This window comes from Pipistrellus kuhlii, unplaced genomic scaffold (assembly GCF_014108245.1).
Source record: "Pipistrellus kuhlii isolate mPipKuh1 unplaced genomic scaffold, mPipKuh1.p scaffold_m20_p_2, whole genome shotgun sequence".
Classification (NCBI taxonomy): domain Eukaryota; kingdom Metazoa; phylum Chordata; class Mammalia; order Chiroptera; family Vespertilionidae; genus Pipistrellus; species Pipistrellus kuhlii.
Genome location: NW_023425515.1, coordinates 156,124,222 through 156,137,392, shown reverse-complemented (window position 1 = coordinate 156,137,392; position 13,171 = coordinate 156,124,222).

Sequence of the window (13,171 nt, the reverse complement as noted above, 5' to 3'; positions counted from 1 at the left end):
GAAGTGTTGAGACTATTCAGTGGACATCTTCTTGTTTCCTCCAGTTGTTAGGCATCCATGAAGTGTTGAGACTATTTACATAACTGTAATTTTTTAAATAATTATCATAGAACTGCTTTAAAAAACCCCTTGGCATTATGTGTTTGAGATCTTTACAGGTTGAGGCTTTATAGTTCATTCATTTTAACAGCTATGTTTTATTCTGTCACTGCACCACAGCTTTTTCAACTGAGGTATAACTGACATAGAACATTATATTGGTTTCCCGAGTAGAACATTATGATTCCATGTGTGTGTAGATTTGGGGGATGATCACCACAGATAGTTACAGATTTTTTTCTTGTGATGCGAACTTTTAAGATCTACTCTCTTAGCAACCATCAAATATGAAATGCAGTGTTATTAATGATAGCCATGACTCTGTGCTTTACATTGCCAGGACTTACTTATTTGGATCTGCAAATTTGTACCTTTGACCCCATCACTTATGTTGCCAACCTCCCACCCACCAATCTGTTCACTGTATCTATGAGACTGTTTTTGTTTTGTTTTGTTTTGTTTAAAAAACTCTGCCCATGAGATCACATTATTTGTCTCTCAGTGTCTGACATATTTCACTTAGCATAATGCCCTGAAGGGGCACCCATGTTATCACAAATGGCAAGATTTCATTCTTTTTTTATGGCTGAATAATATTCCATTACATATAGTTTCTTTGTTCACTTATTCACCAATAGACATTTAGGTTGTTTCCATTTCTTGGTTATTGTAATAATGCTGCAATGAACATGGTAGTATGTATGTCTTTTCAAGTCAATGCTTTTATTTCCTCCAAATAAATACCCAGAAATGAAATTGCTGGGTCATGCGCTAGTTCCATTTTTATACCACAATTTACCCATTTCCATGTGAAAATTTATATTAGTTTTTCCCTACTTCCATTTATAGTCGTGTGTTTTGTAATATAGTACAGCATTAAAATAGCACTGAAAGTGAAAGGTTGTGCCATGAACTTGGATGGGATCATGTCATGTTTAGATTAGATTATTTCTATTGACTTTTCTTAGACTTTGTATAAACAGAGTGCTAGACTTTATGTGAAAGCTGAAAACTGTAATGGTTTAGATAGATTGGAAACAAATTGATTTAAACTTCTATAAGAAGAAAAACTGAGACCACTTATTGGAAAACAAAGATGAAGCCTCACCTTCCAAAGTGCTTTCTCATTAGCTCTTTTGCAAGTAAAATTTTAAAGGTGACTGGTAGTGTCTCTCATACTGAATTCAGGATCTCCAAGGAGGTGCAAAGTCAGTCACTGCCTGGAGCCACCCAGCAGGAGCTATATAGAGATCTACAGATTCCTCCTCTTGGTATCAGGTTTAGAAGTGCCCAGACTGGAAGTGCCCAGATGAGGCCCAGTTGTGAAACAAGGCAAGCTGGTACTGGTGCTGGCCATGGGCCTTCTTTTGACAGCCTTGGGGCTCTCTGACCCAGCTGCAAGCTTGTTAGATGACAGGTTTTTGGCTGAGAAAGGACAGGCTTTGCATATGCAAAAGACATTGCATACAGCTTAGGTGGGTTTGTAAATTGAAAGGATGGGGTCTCAGGGAATCTCCAGGGTGGAGCAAATAACAATAGCTGCCAGTCAGCCCTACACTGGGGAGGTCCCAGCACAGGAACAATGAACATATTGATCACCTCCATCTGGAAGAAAGCTGCCCAGCATTCCTGCCCTGATGCCAGACTGTCCAGTTTCCCCCTATATGTGTCTCACCTGACACTGGAGTTCATAGCAAGTGGGAGCTAGTATTATCTCCCTCCTGATTTAAAAAACAGCACACCCAGGTGCCAGCCCAATATGCGCCTTGGCACCTCCTACCAGACACAATGCACTTTCTTTTTATCTCTCTAGTTATGATACTTCCAATCAGCCAGCTTTCCTGTGGTTCTGGATGATAGTTGTTATGTATTTTAGTTGTAATTTTAATGTGGTTGTGGGAGGCAGCAAGTACAGGTGTTTACCTATGCCGCCATCTTCATTCTCCCAGCATCTGAAGTTTGATCACAAGCCATTGCAGTATTTTTTTTGTTTTTTGTTTTTTTTAAGTAAAGAGTGAAGTACTGATTTCTTTCCTGTGAAATGGCACTGCCTTCCTTAAAGAAAATGTGCTGCAGTTGTAATAGTAGAAGCAGGGAGACAAGCTAAAAAGTCATTGTAGGCATTGTAGTGAACAGACTTGTGGGTAATAGCTAAGAATGGTGATAGTAGATGAGATGAAGAGAATCATATGGAATTCAGGATGTGTTTTTGAAGAAGAGTTGATAAGCTTGAGCTTGTTGATGGAAGGAGAGTCATAAAAGTAATGATGATAATACCTTTGGGGATTTTGCTCAATCCTCATAACCACAATTTATTTAATTATGTTTTAAAATCTTCACCCAATGATACACTGAATGGCCAGATTATTATGCATTTAGAGATCATAATAATCTGGCCACTCAGTAAATATATTAGAGGCCCAGTACATGAATTCATGCATATGTCCACTAGATATTCAAGTGGACATATCAAGTTGACAGTTGAATGGTCTGATCTGATGTTCTGGGCAAAAGTATTTTATATATATATATATATATATATATATATATATATATATATATATATATATATATATTTGATTTTTTACAGAGAGGAAGGGAGAGAGAGATAGAGAGCTAGAAACATTGAGAGAGAAACATCAACCAGCTGCCTCCTGCACACCCCCCACTGGGGATGTGCCCGCAATCCAGGTACATGCCCTTGACCAGAATCGAACCTGGGACCTTTCAATCCGCAGACCAACGCTCTACCACTGAGCCAAACCGATTTTGGCTGGGCAAAAGTATTTTTAAGTGAATAGATTGGGTGATATTACTTAGGGGCTAAGAGGAGGGGACATGGGCGGTTGGCCGGCTTGCCTGCTCGTCATACTCCTGGTTGAGGGGACAATTTGCATGCTAGCCTTTTATTATATAGGATATACACTGAGTGGCCAAATTATTATGCATACAGAGATCATAATAATCTGGCCACTTAGTGTATTTTTTAAATGATTTTTAGAGAGAGTGGAAGAGAGAGGGAGACATTGATGTGAAACAGACATATTGATTGGTCCTGCATGTGCGCTGACCAGGGCCCTGGGCCGGGAGGAGCCCACAACTGAGATATGTGCCCTTGACTGGAATAGAACCAAGACCCTTTGGTTTGCAGGCTGATGCTCTATCCACTGAGCCAAACTGGATAGGGTCTCATAACTACACTTTAAAATAGATACTGTTGTGAACTTTATTTCAAAAATTAAAAAAAGGTAAAATCTGTAATTTTTAACAATTAAGTAAAACTAGGTTAATGTTTTGACAGTAGGCAGTAGCATTACTTTTTGAGATGGGGGAAATTTAAGGAAGAAAAGGTTTGAGTAGGAAAAACGACTCCTTTGGTCCTGTTAAATTTGATGCATTCATTAGATATCCAACTAGACATATAAAGTTGACAGTTGAATGGTCTGATTTGGTGTTCTGGGCAAAAATATTTTTAAGTGATGAGATTGGGTGATATCTATTAGGAAGAATATCCCTGAAGAGACTAAAGGATGCCAGCAAATGGGGTGGAAGAGAAAAGAAGCCCATAAAAGTCCACTAAGACCAGAGAAATGGAGAAGCAGAGAGAAAGCTTTTGGTAAATATTAGTAGGCTGAGAGACAGAAAAGGTAAGAGTGGTTAGCAAATGTTATACAGGCATAGAGATTAGTCAAAAGAAAATGAGTATGGAGGAAGAGAAATAGGAGGTTAGAACAATACCGAGATCAGCCAGTATTTCACAGTAGATGGCCCAAGAACAAACAAGTTGAGGACAGTGCATTCAGAAGTTGAAGTTTGGCAAGGAAACAGCATTTCAGCCAGTTTGGACAAGTACATGCCATGATTTCAGGTTAGCAAGAGAAGCTTGCAGGCTCTTGCAAAGGTGTTTCAAGAAAGATTGTCAGCCTATACAGGGGTAAGAGGAGATGAAGAAGAATCTGGCATCTCAGAGAACACAAGAGGAAAGATTTTCAAGAAAGAGGGAATGGTTAGTGCATTGAATTTATGAAAATAATGTAAGATAATAGTAACGTTATACTTGGAATTCTCAGTCTGGAAATCACTGATGTCAGAATATCCCAGCTGAGTAGTGGAAAGAGAGCCTGGTTGTGGTGGGCTGCAGGAATGAAAACTGAGGAGTAGAGACAGCATTTAAAAAGTAGCTGTAGATGTATATACATTTGTAATTATAGTCATCCTTTTAAGGTACAAACTGTTGCTTACTACAAATATGATCCAAACCTTCCTATTTTCACTTGGTAAAATGTCCCAGCAATCGTTTTATTTTTTATTATTTCATTTCATTTCATTTCATTTCATTTCATTTCATTTTTTAGAGAGAGAAGAAGGGAAAGGGAGAGAGAGAGAAACATTGATGAGAGAAAAAGTCATTGATTAGCTGCCTCCTGCATAGCCCGCACTGGGGATCCAGATTGCGAATCAAACCAGGGACCTCCTGGTTGCTGCATTGATAGTCAACTGTTGAGCCTCACCAGCCAGGCCCAGCAATCGTTTTAACTAGGCATGGATATGTGCAGTCTCAAAAGGTGACTGTAGCCAAAACCAGTTTGGCTCAGTTGATAGAGCATTGGCCCGCAGACTGAAAGTTCCTGGGTTCGATTCCAGTCAAGGGCATGTACTGGAATCCCTGTGGGGGATGTGCAAGAGGCAGCTGATCGATGATTCTCTCTCATCGATGTCTCTAACTCTCTGTCCTTCTCTCTTCCTCTCTGTATAAAATCAATAAAGTATATTTTTTAAAAAAGGTGACTGTACATATTAATATTACAAACAATGCTTCAGGGACGGTATTACTTGCATTTTTAATATTCTTATGTGAATATGCCTATAGGATCAATTTACAGAAGTAGAACAATTGGGTCAAAGGATATGTTTATTTAAATACTGAGACATATAACCACATTTTGCACAGAGTCTCCACTACTTATATACAAGGTACCAATTTCCCCTCATGCTTATCAACTCAGAGCTAATGATTATTTTCCAATTGGAATAATAAAAAATGATTGAATCTAATTTCTTTTTTTCAAAAAAATACGTTTGATTGATTTTTTACAGAGAAAGAAAGATATAGAGAGTTAGAAACATTGATCAGTTGCCTCCTGCATGCCCCACGCTGGCAATGTGCTCACAACCATAGTACGTGCCCTTGACTGGAATTTACCTGGGAACTTTCAGTCCGCAGGCTGATGCTATATCCACTGAGTTAAACTGGTTTCTACTTGATTTCAATCTTATTATTTTTTAATTACGACATTTAAAAGCTCAAAAGTGATGTTGTGCATATTTTTGTATGAACCATTTGCATTTATTTATCTCTGAATTCATGACCTTCTCCCAGTTTTGTTTTTCTGCTGGTGAGTTGGTCCTTTTCTTATTGATTTGTTAGTACCATAAAATATAAATGGAATTGGACTTTTATTTATTATCTGTGTCGCTCATGTTCTCCTCACATTTTACCTAGCTTTCTGACTTTGATTATAGTATTTTTGCCATATAGAAATCCTTGTTTTTAATATAGTCAGAATTTTTAATCTTTTCTCAGGTCTTCACAACTTGGCATCATGCTCTGGAAAACCATCCCTACTGAAATAATATAATTTCCCCACATCTTCTTTGACTTCCTTTATGTTTTGGCTCTGCCTTTATCTGTGACACTCCCCCTTTCAGTCTGCTGCAGTCATGCTCCTGTCCTTAGACAGGCTAGGCATACCCCAGACTCTTGCCCAGGATATCTGCACAGTTCTCTTCCCAACCCCCTTCACTGTCTGCTTAGAAATTATCTTCTTACAGGGGATTTCTCTGATCACCCTATGGCAAACTGCAATTCCTTCTGTTCCTGCTCTGTTCATCCGTATAGCACAAATTCTCACTTAGCACAATTCTTTCTCTTTTTTTTTAGTTTTAAATAAATCTTTATTGTTTAGATTATTACAATTGTTCCTCTTTTTTCCCTCCATTGCTCCCCTCCATCAGGTTCCTACCCCAAACTCTGCCCTTTCCTCACCCCCCACTGTCCTCATCCATAGGTGTACAATTTTTGTTCAGTCTCTTCCCAGACCCCCAACTCCCCTTTTCCCTGAGAATTGTCAGTCCACTCCCTTTCTATACCTCTGATTCTATTATATTCACCAGTTAATACTGTTCATCAGATTTTTTACTTCCCTTGGTTTTTAGATTCACTTGTTGATAGTTACATATTTGTTGTTCATGATTTTTATCTTTATCCTCTTCCTCTTCTTAAAGAATACTTTTCATCATTTCATTTAATTCTGGTTTGGCAGTGATTAACTCCTTTAGCTTCTTTATTTTTATTTTTGAAGCTCTTTATCTGGCCTTCAATTCTGAGTGATAGCTTTGCTGGGTAGAATAATCTTGTTTGTAAGTTCTTGCTATTCATCACTTTGAATATTTCTTGCTATTCCTGTCTGGCTTGCATGGTTTCTGTTGCGAAATCAGCTAACAATCGTATGGGTGCTCCTTTATAGGTAACTAACTTTTCTCTTGTGCTTTTAATATTCTCTCTTTGTCTTTTGCTATTGGAATTTTAATTATGATTTGTCTTGGTGTGGTTCTCTTTGGATTCCTTTTGTTTGGGGTTTTGTGTACTTCCTGGACTTGTAAGTCTATTTCTTTCACCAGATGGGGGAAATTTTCTGTCACTATTTCTTCCAATAGGCTTTCGGTATCTTGATCTCTCTCTTTTTCTGGGATCCCCATAATTCTGATGTTGGTTTGCTTGAAATTATCCCAGAGGTTTCTCACACTATCTTCAACTCTTTGGATTCTCTTGTCTTCCTGCTTCTGCGGAGGAGTGACCTCTGGCTCTTTGTGTTCCAAATTTTTGACTTGATTCTTGCAATCTTCCTGTCTGTTTTTAGGACTCTGTATAATATTTTTTATTTCAGTCAGTGTATGCTTTATTTCTAGTTGAACCCTTTCATATCCTCAAAGGTCTCATTTATTTTATCAGCCTTTTCTAGGAAATTATTGAAAAACCTTATAACTGCGGTTTTGAACACTATGTCCATTCTTTTGCTTTCCTCCATTTCCTTCCTTTATGGCCTGCCTCTTCTCTGCATTTTAGTTGCTTCGCTGAGTTGGTGGAGTAGCTTTGTGTGCTAGGTGTCCTAGCAGGGCCCAGTAGTACAGCCTTCCCAGTTACCTGAAGTGGACAGTCTTGGTGCAGCCCTTTGTGGGCTGTGTGTGCAGTCTTGTTGTTAAGCCTTGCTTGTTGTTGGTATCACTGGGGAGAGTTGATCTCCAAGCCAATTGGTTGTGAGGATCAGCAGTGTCTCAGCTAGAAGGACTTCTGTGCTCCGTTTGGATGGGGCGCAGTCTTATAGTGGCGCAGACAAGCTTTGGTTTCCCGTCAGCCCTGCCTTAAGATGGTCCTATTCGCTGAGTCCTGAAACACTGGCTGCTGGCATGCGCATCATTTGGGGGAAGGCTGTTCTCAAGTTTTGCCTGCTCCCTGAGAGTCGGTTTCTTCCTGGATCAGTGTTGGCTATCAGTGCTGTTGGGAGGTTTTGTTTTTCTCCCAAATGAGAAAACTAGCCTCAGGGAGGGCTTTTGTGCTCCTCTTGGATGGGGCTGAGTCTCTGGGTGGCACAGACAAGCTTTGGTGCCTTAAGAGGGACCTGTTCCTGAGTCCTGTGGTAATGGTTGCTAGCCATGCGTACCTCTGAGAGCGTTTTGCCTACTGTTTGACAGTCCAATTTCTTTCTGATTAGAGCTGGCTATCAGTGCAATAGGGTGGTTTTGTTTTCCTCCCGAACAAGAAAGCTAGCCGCGCATTACCTGCCCGCCCTATCTATGTGCACCGCGAGTAACCAGCAGCGTATTCAGCAGTCGTTCTTTCCATGCTCACAGATCTCTGCACCTCCACAGCTCCTGAGGCTAAGCGTCCTTTCTCTTCCCTTTCTAGATGGTAGAAATTCCATTCAGCCAGCCTTCTGGTGGTTCAGGGCGATGTTTGCTCTGTTTTCCAATTGTAATTTTAAAATTGTTATGGTAGGCTACATTTAGCTGTTTAACTTATGCCGCCATCTTGGTTTCTCCCTCACTGTTCCTCAGATTTTTAATTCACTTGATTTTTAGATTCACTTGATATATATGAATTTGTTGATCATAATTTTTTATCTTTTTTTCTTCTTCTTCCTCTTCTTAAAGAATACCATTCAGCATTTCATATAATACTGGTTTGGAGGTGGTGAACTCCTTTGGCTTTTTCTTATCTGTGAAGTGCTTTATCTGCCCTTCAATTCTGAATGATAACTTTGCTGGATACAGTAATCTTGGTTGTAGGTTCTCACTATTCATCATTTTGAATATTTCTTGCCACTCCCTTCTGGCCGGCATAGTTTCTGTTGAGAAATCAGCTGTTGGTCGTATAGGTGCTCCCTTATAGGTAACCAACTGCTTTTCTCTTGCTGCTTGTAAGATCCTCTTTTTGCCTTTTGCCCTTGGCATTTTAATTATGATGTGTCTTGGTGTGGTCCTCTTTGGATTCCTCTTGTTTGGAGTTCTGTGTGCTTCCTGTACTTGTTTTTCTTTCACCAGGTGTGGGAAGTTTTCTGATATTATTTCTTCAAATAAGTTTTCAGTATCTTGCTCTCTCTCTTCTTCTGGCACCTCCATAATTCTGATGTTGGTTTGCTTGAAGTTGTCCCAGAGGTTTCTTACACTATCTTCAACTCTCTGGATTCTCTTCTCTTCTTGATTCTCCAGAGGAGTGTCCTTTGACTCTTTGTATTCCAAATCTTTGACTTGATTCTTGTGTTCCTCTAGTCTGCTGTAGGATCTCTGTATAATATTTTTTATTTCAATCAGTTTATGTTTAATTTCTAGTTGGACCTCATTAAATTTATTGGCCTTTTCTAGGAAATTCTTGAAAAACCTTATAACCGTGGTTTTAAACTCTATATCCAGTCTTTTGTTCTCCATCTCTTTCGTTTGAGATCTATTTTCTTGTCTTGGCATTTTCGCTGCTTCCCAGAGTTTGTAGGATGACTTTGTGTGTTTGGTGTCCTATATGGCCCAGTGGGTCAGCCTCCCCAGTTACCTGAGGTAGACACTCTTGGTGCTCCCTTTTGTGGACTTCATGTACAGCCTTGTTATATTTAAGTCTTGGTTGTTGTTGGTATTCCTGGGAGGAATTGACCATCAGGCCAATTGGATGTGAGTATCAGCTGTTACTACTCTGGGATATATTCTATATTGGAGACAGTCTTATAGGATCAGACTGCAAAACTGTCTGTGCTCAGCTTGGATAGGGTGGAGTCTCAGGGCTGAGCTGACAGTCTTGGCTTCCCATTAGCCCTGCCCTTGTGTGCTTGCCTGAGTTTCTGCCTGAACTTTGCCTTCCGCAGCTCCCCTGAATTTCTGCCTGACCATCCAGATTCCCCGTGCAAGAGTGTGGGTGCCACAGGGGCTTGCCCAGAATTGGGTTGGGTCTCTGTAGTCTGGAGCTTCTGACTCCTTCTGCTATGGAGAGGCCATGGCAACCTCTGCGGTCAGACCTTCCTGTGCACACTCACTCGTGCACGACTATAGACCCTGCCCACTAAGGCTCCTGGCTCCCCCAGTCTCCCAGTCTCTGAGTTTTCAGATGCCTTTCTCTACAGTCTGAACTCCACTGTATGAGCCTGGGTCCACGGGATTTTGGCCGGGTTGGGGTTCAGTACAGTCGGAAAGGGTTCAGTGTAACTGGGGACTTTCTTTCCCCTCCCGCCAGCCAGGCATTCAGCCTTACTTCCTCTCTGTGCACGCGTCACCCTACCTCAGCACTTTGCAGCTCCCAATCTGATCTGTGAGCCTCTCTCCTTCTTTCTAGTTTTAGATTTCCCACTCTGCCAGCTTTACTGTGTTTTTGGATGATGTCCATTCTGAGTTTAGTTGTTTTGAAATTGTTGTGTGAGCCTGCAGCTTAGGTGCTTACCTAGGCTGCCATCTTGGTTTCTCCTGCACTGAGTCTTTTAATGTTGTTTTATGTGTTAACTTTGGGCACTTGATGTATTTGGATGAAGGGAAGCCTTTTATTTCTGACCTTCACAGTTGTACTAGGCACCATCATGATTCAGTGCCAGCCCTGGAAAGTGAGCCTTTGCATTTCACCCTTTATTCTTGCTTAATATGTGTTTCAAAAGTAAGAGGGAAAGGTTGTTAGATTTTCAGAGCAGAACAGATAGCTCATGTTGCATGCACAAAAACACAGTGTGACCCAAATAGAGCCCATCTAAGAACATCAGCCTGTTCTTCAGAAATAAGCATGGAGAAATGGAATAGGTGGCCCCATTCCAGAAAGCCAGCTGGGAAATGGAACAGTGCGCTAAGGACAAGCCTGCACTTTCCACTGTGTCACTGAAGAATTATAACAGAAGTTGGCATCAGGACCGAGAAATAGGACATTGGAGTGAGGTGACAGGATAGAGGAATAGTGGCAGAGATCTAATTTTAGTCAATAGATACAATCTAGTGCCAGCTTATAATGATACAACCCTTTTTAATTAAAAATATTTTTATTGATTTCAGAGAAGGAGAGAGATATAAAAACATCAGTGATGAGAAGAAATCATTGATTGGCTACCCCCTGCATGCCCCACACTGGAGATCGAGCCTGCAACCTGGGCAAGTGCCCTGACTGGGAATCAAACTGTGACTTCTTGGTTCATAGGTTGATACTTAACCACTGAGCCAAGCAAGCCAGGCAATTTCCACCTTATTTTATTCATTTTATTGGTCCTTTCCAATATTCTTAATATTGAAAAAGATTGAAAAAGATACTGTTCCTGCCCTGAAGGAATGTAGTACTTAACTATTGATGGGTAACATGGCACCTCAAAATGTTGAGGCTTAAAGCAATAATTATTCATTTAAGGTTGGCAATTCAGGCTGGATTCAGTGGGCAGTTCGTGGTTTGGATGGGCTCACTCATGCATCTGCATTCAGCTATTGGTTATGGTTGGGACTAGTTCATCTCAGTTGGCCCTTTGCACAGCTCTATGGTGGGCCAGCTATCATCTAGGGCAACATGACAGGAATAACGAGGCCTGTGTTCATCTTCATCCATCAGGGTGACATGAGCTTGTTTAAATGGTGGCCGTAGAGTCCCCAAAGAGCAAGGAGACGTCCTAGCTCAGAAGTCATTTCACCACATTCTATGGGCCAAAGTTGGTCAGCAGGCCAGCCCAGAGTAAAGGGAAATGAACACAGAGTCTATCTCTTTATGGGAGAAATTGTCGAGCAGCACTGAAAGGGGTGTGAGTACAGAGGAGGAATTATTATGAATTATTTTGGGAAATGAAAGTTGTTCTCACCCATCTTAAATTCCAGAAAAACTCAACATGGTGATGAAACTTTATGCTTCATGCTATGGAAGAATCATTGGCACTGGACTAGCTGTTCTATCATCAACAACCAGGAAATTAGGCAAAGTCAGTAAAGATAAGTTTTCAGCTATTGGAAAACTGACATTCCTGAGAGAGGAACAAATGAGATGATCTCTAAAATATCTCTGGCTCTCTCTTCTCTCAAAATCAATTTTTAGAAAAATATTAGGAAAAAAACACAAAAACAGCACTTAGAAGCTTTTTCTACACAGGGTCCTATCATGCAAATGACACTTCAGGGAGAAGCCTGCACTAAGCTGCCTGCCTCCTGCACTGAGCTCCTTTTCTACACTATTTTCACCATTTGAACCAGTCCGTGCCGAGTTCTTAGAGTCCCTGTATAAACCAATAGAACTGAGGCTTCCTCATTCCATAATGTGGCACAGCAATATCCCCATTAGCATCTCTACCAGCCAATCGCAGCAGCTCCATTCTGACCAATAAGGCCATGCCTTTTGGACCAATCAAGTTGTAAGGACTTGGAGTTCTCATTTGCATGAGGATGGACCAATCAGGAAATAGGGGCAAGGACTTCTATCTATATAAGCCAGTTCTCCTCTGTCTCAGGAGTGCACTTTCCATTCCCACCAAACACTAAAAACTGTGTTTCCTTGGCTAGGGCAGAAACATTGAAGAAATGTCACCGGAGCAGAGGAAAACAGACCCTCAGGGGCAAACTGGGACAGGGTAGAGGAGCAGAGGGGCAAGGCCACAGGGCCGCCTCACAGCTCTGCTGTTTTCACAGCCTTGCTGTATCACCATTGAGCTGTTTTACACTGAATACACTTTCCTTTACTGCACCTCAATTGTGAATTCCTGTTGGTGTTGACTTGGCACCAAGGACCATCTGTTGACAAGAGTTAGAGCTCTGAATTCCCTGTTCTGACAAAGCAGCTTTCTCACCCAGGAAGCTGTCCTGCTTCCTCACTTAGTCACCTAACTAGCCCCTGGCACCTGGCTGTAAGTAGGTAGGGCTTTCTGAGAAGCCCTTTACTGGACCCTCCCCCTCTAGCATGCAGGTCTCATCTGCCAGACCAGAGCACACTTCCATGCTAGCTCTGTGTGTCCTGCTCCTTCTCTGCTGTAAATCCTCTGTCCTTGGACCAGTTTTAATTTACAGTGCAGTTTGCATGTGTCTGTGTCTCTGCAGGACAGCAGTAGAGAAAGACTCACAGCCTGAATTGCTTTCGGGTAAAACGTGTGCCTTGGCCAGGGGGCCACAGAAAGTGTCATATGCTTGCACATTGTTTGTCAGACACTGATGGCAAAGGAAGACGGGAAGTGGCCTGGAGCTTTCAAACTAGATAAGCAATAAAAGAGATACAAATCAGAAGAAACTTTTATTTTTTATTTTTTATTTATTTTTTATTTCTGTAATGCTTGGGCAGGAAAAGGTCTCATATTAGAATCCCTCTAAGAAGCTTTGAGAGGGAGGAAAGGAATCATTTTTTATTACCAGAAACTTCAGCCATCTATTCTCCAAGGTTTCACCATAACTGTCATATTTTCTCTGAGTCCCAATCCATCTGTTAGGTCCGGATGAGTGCTGGGCACTTTACATGTATTCCACACGGAGTGTGTGAATGCCTCACCATCTGGAATCAGGACAAATGGACAGCAGAGCAGGAGTGGAACTCAGATCC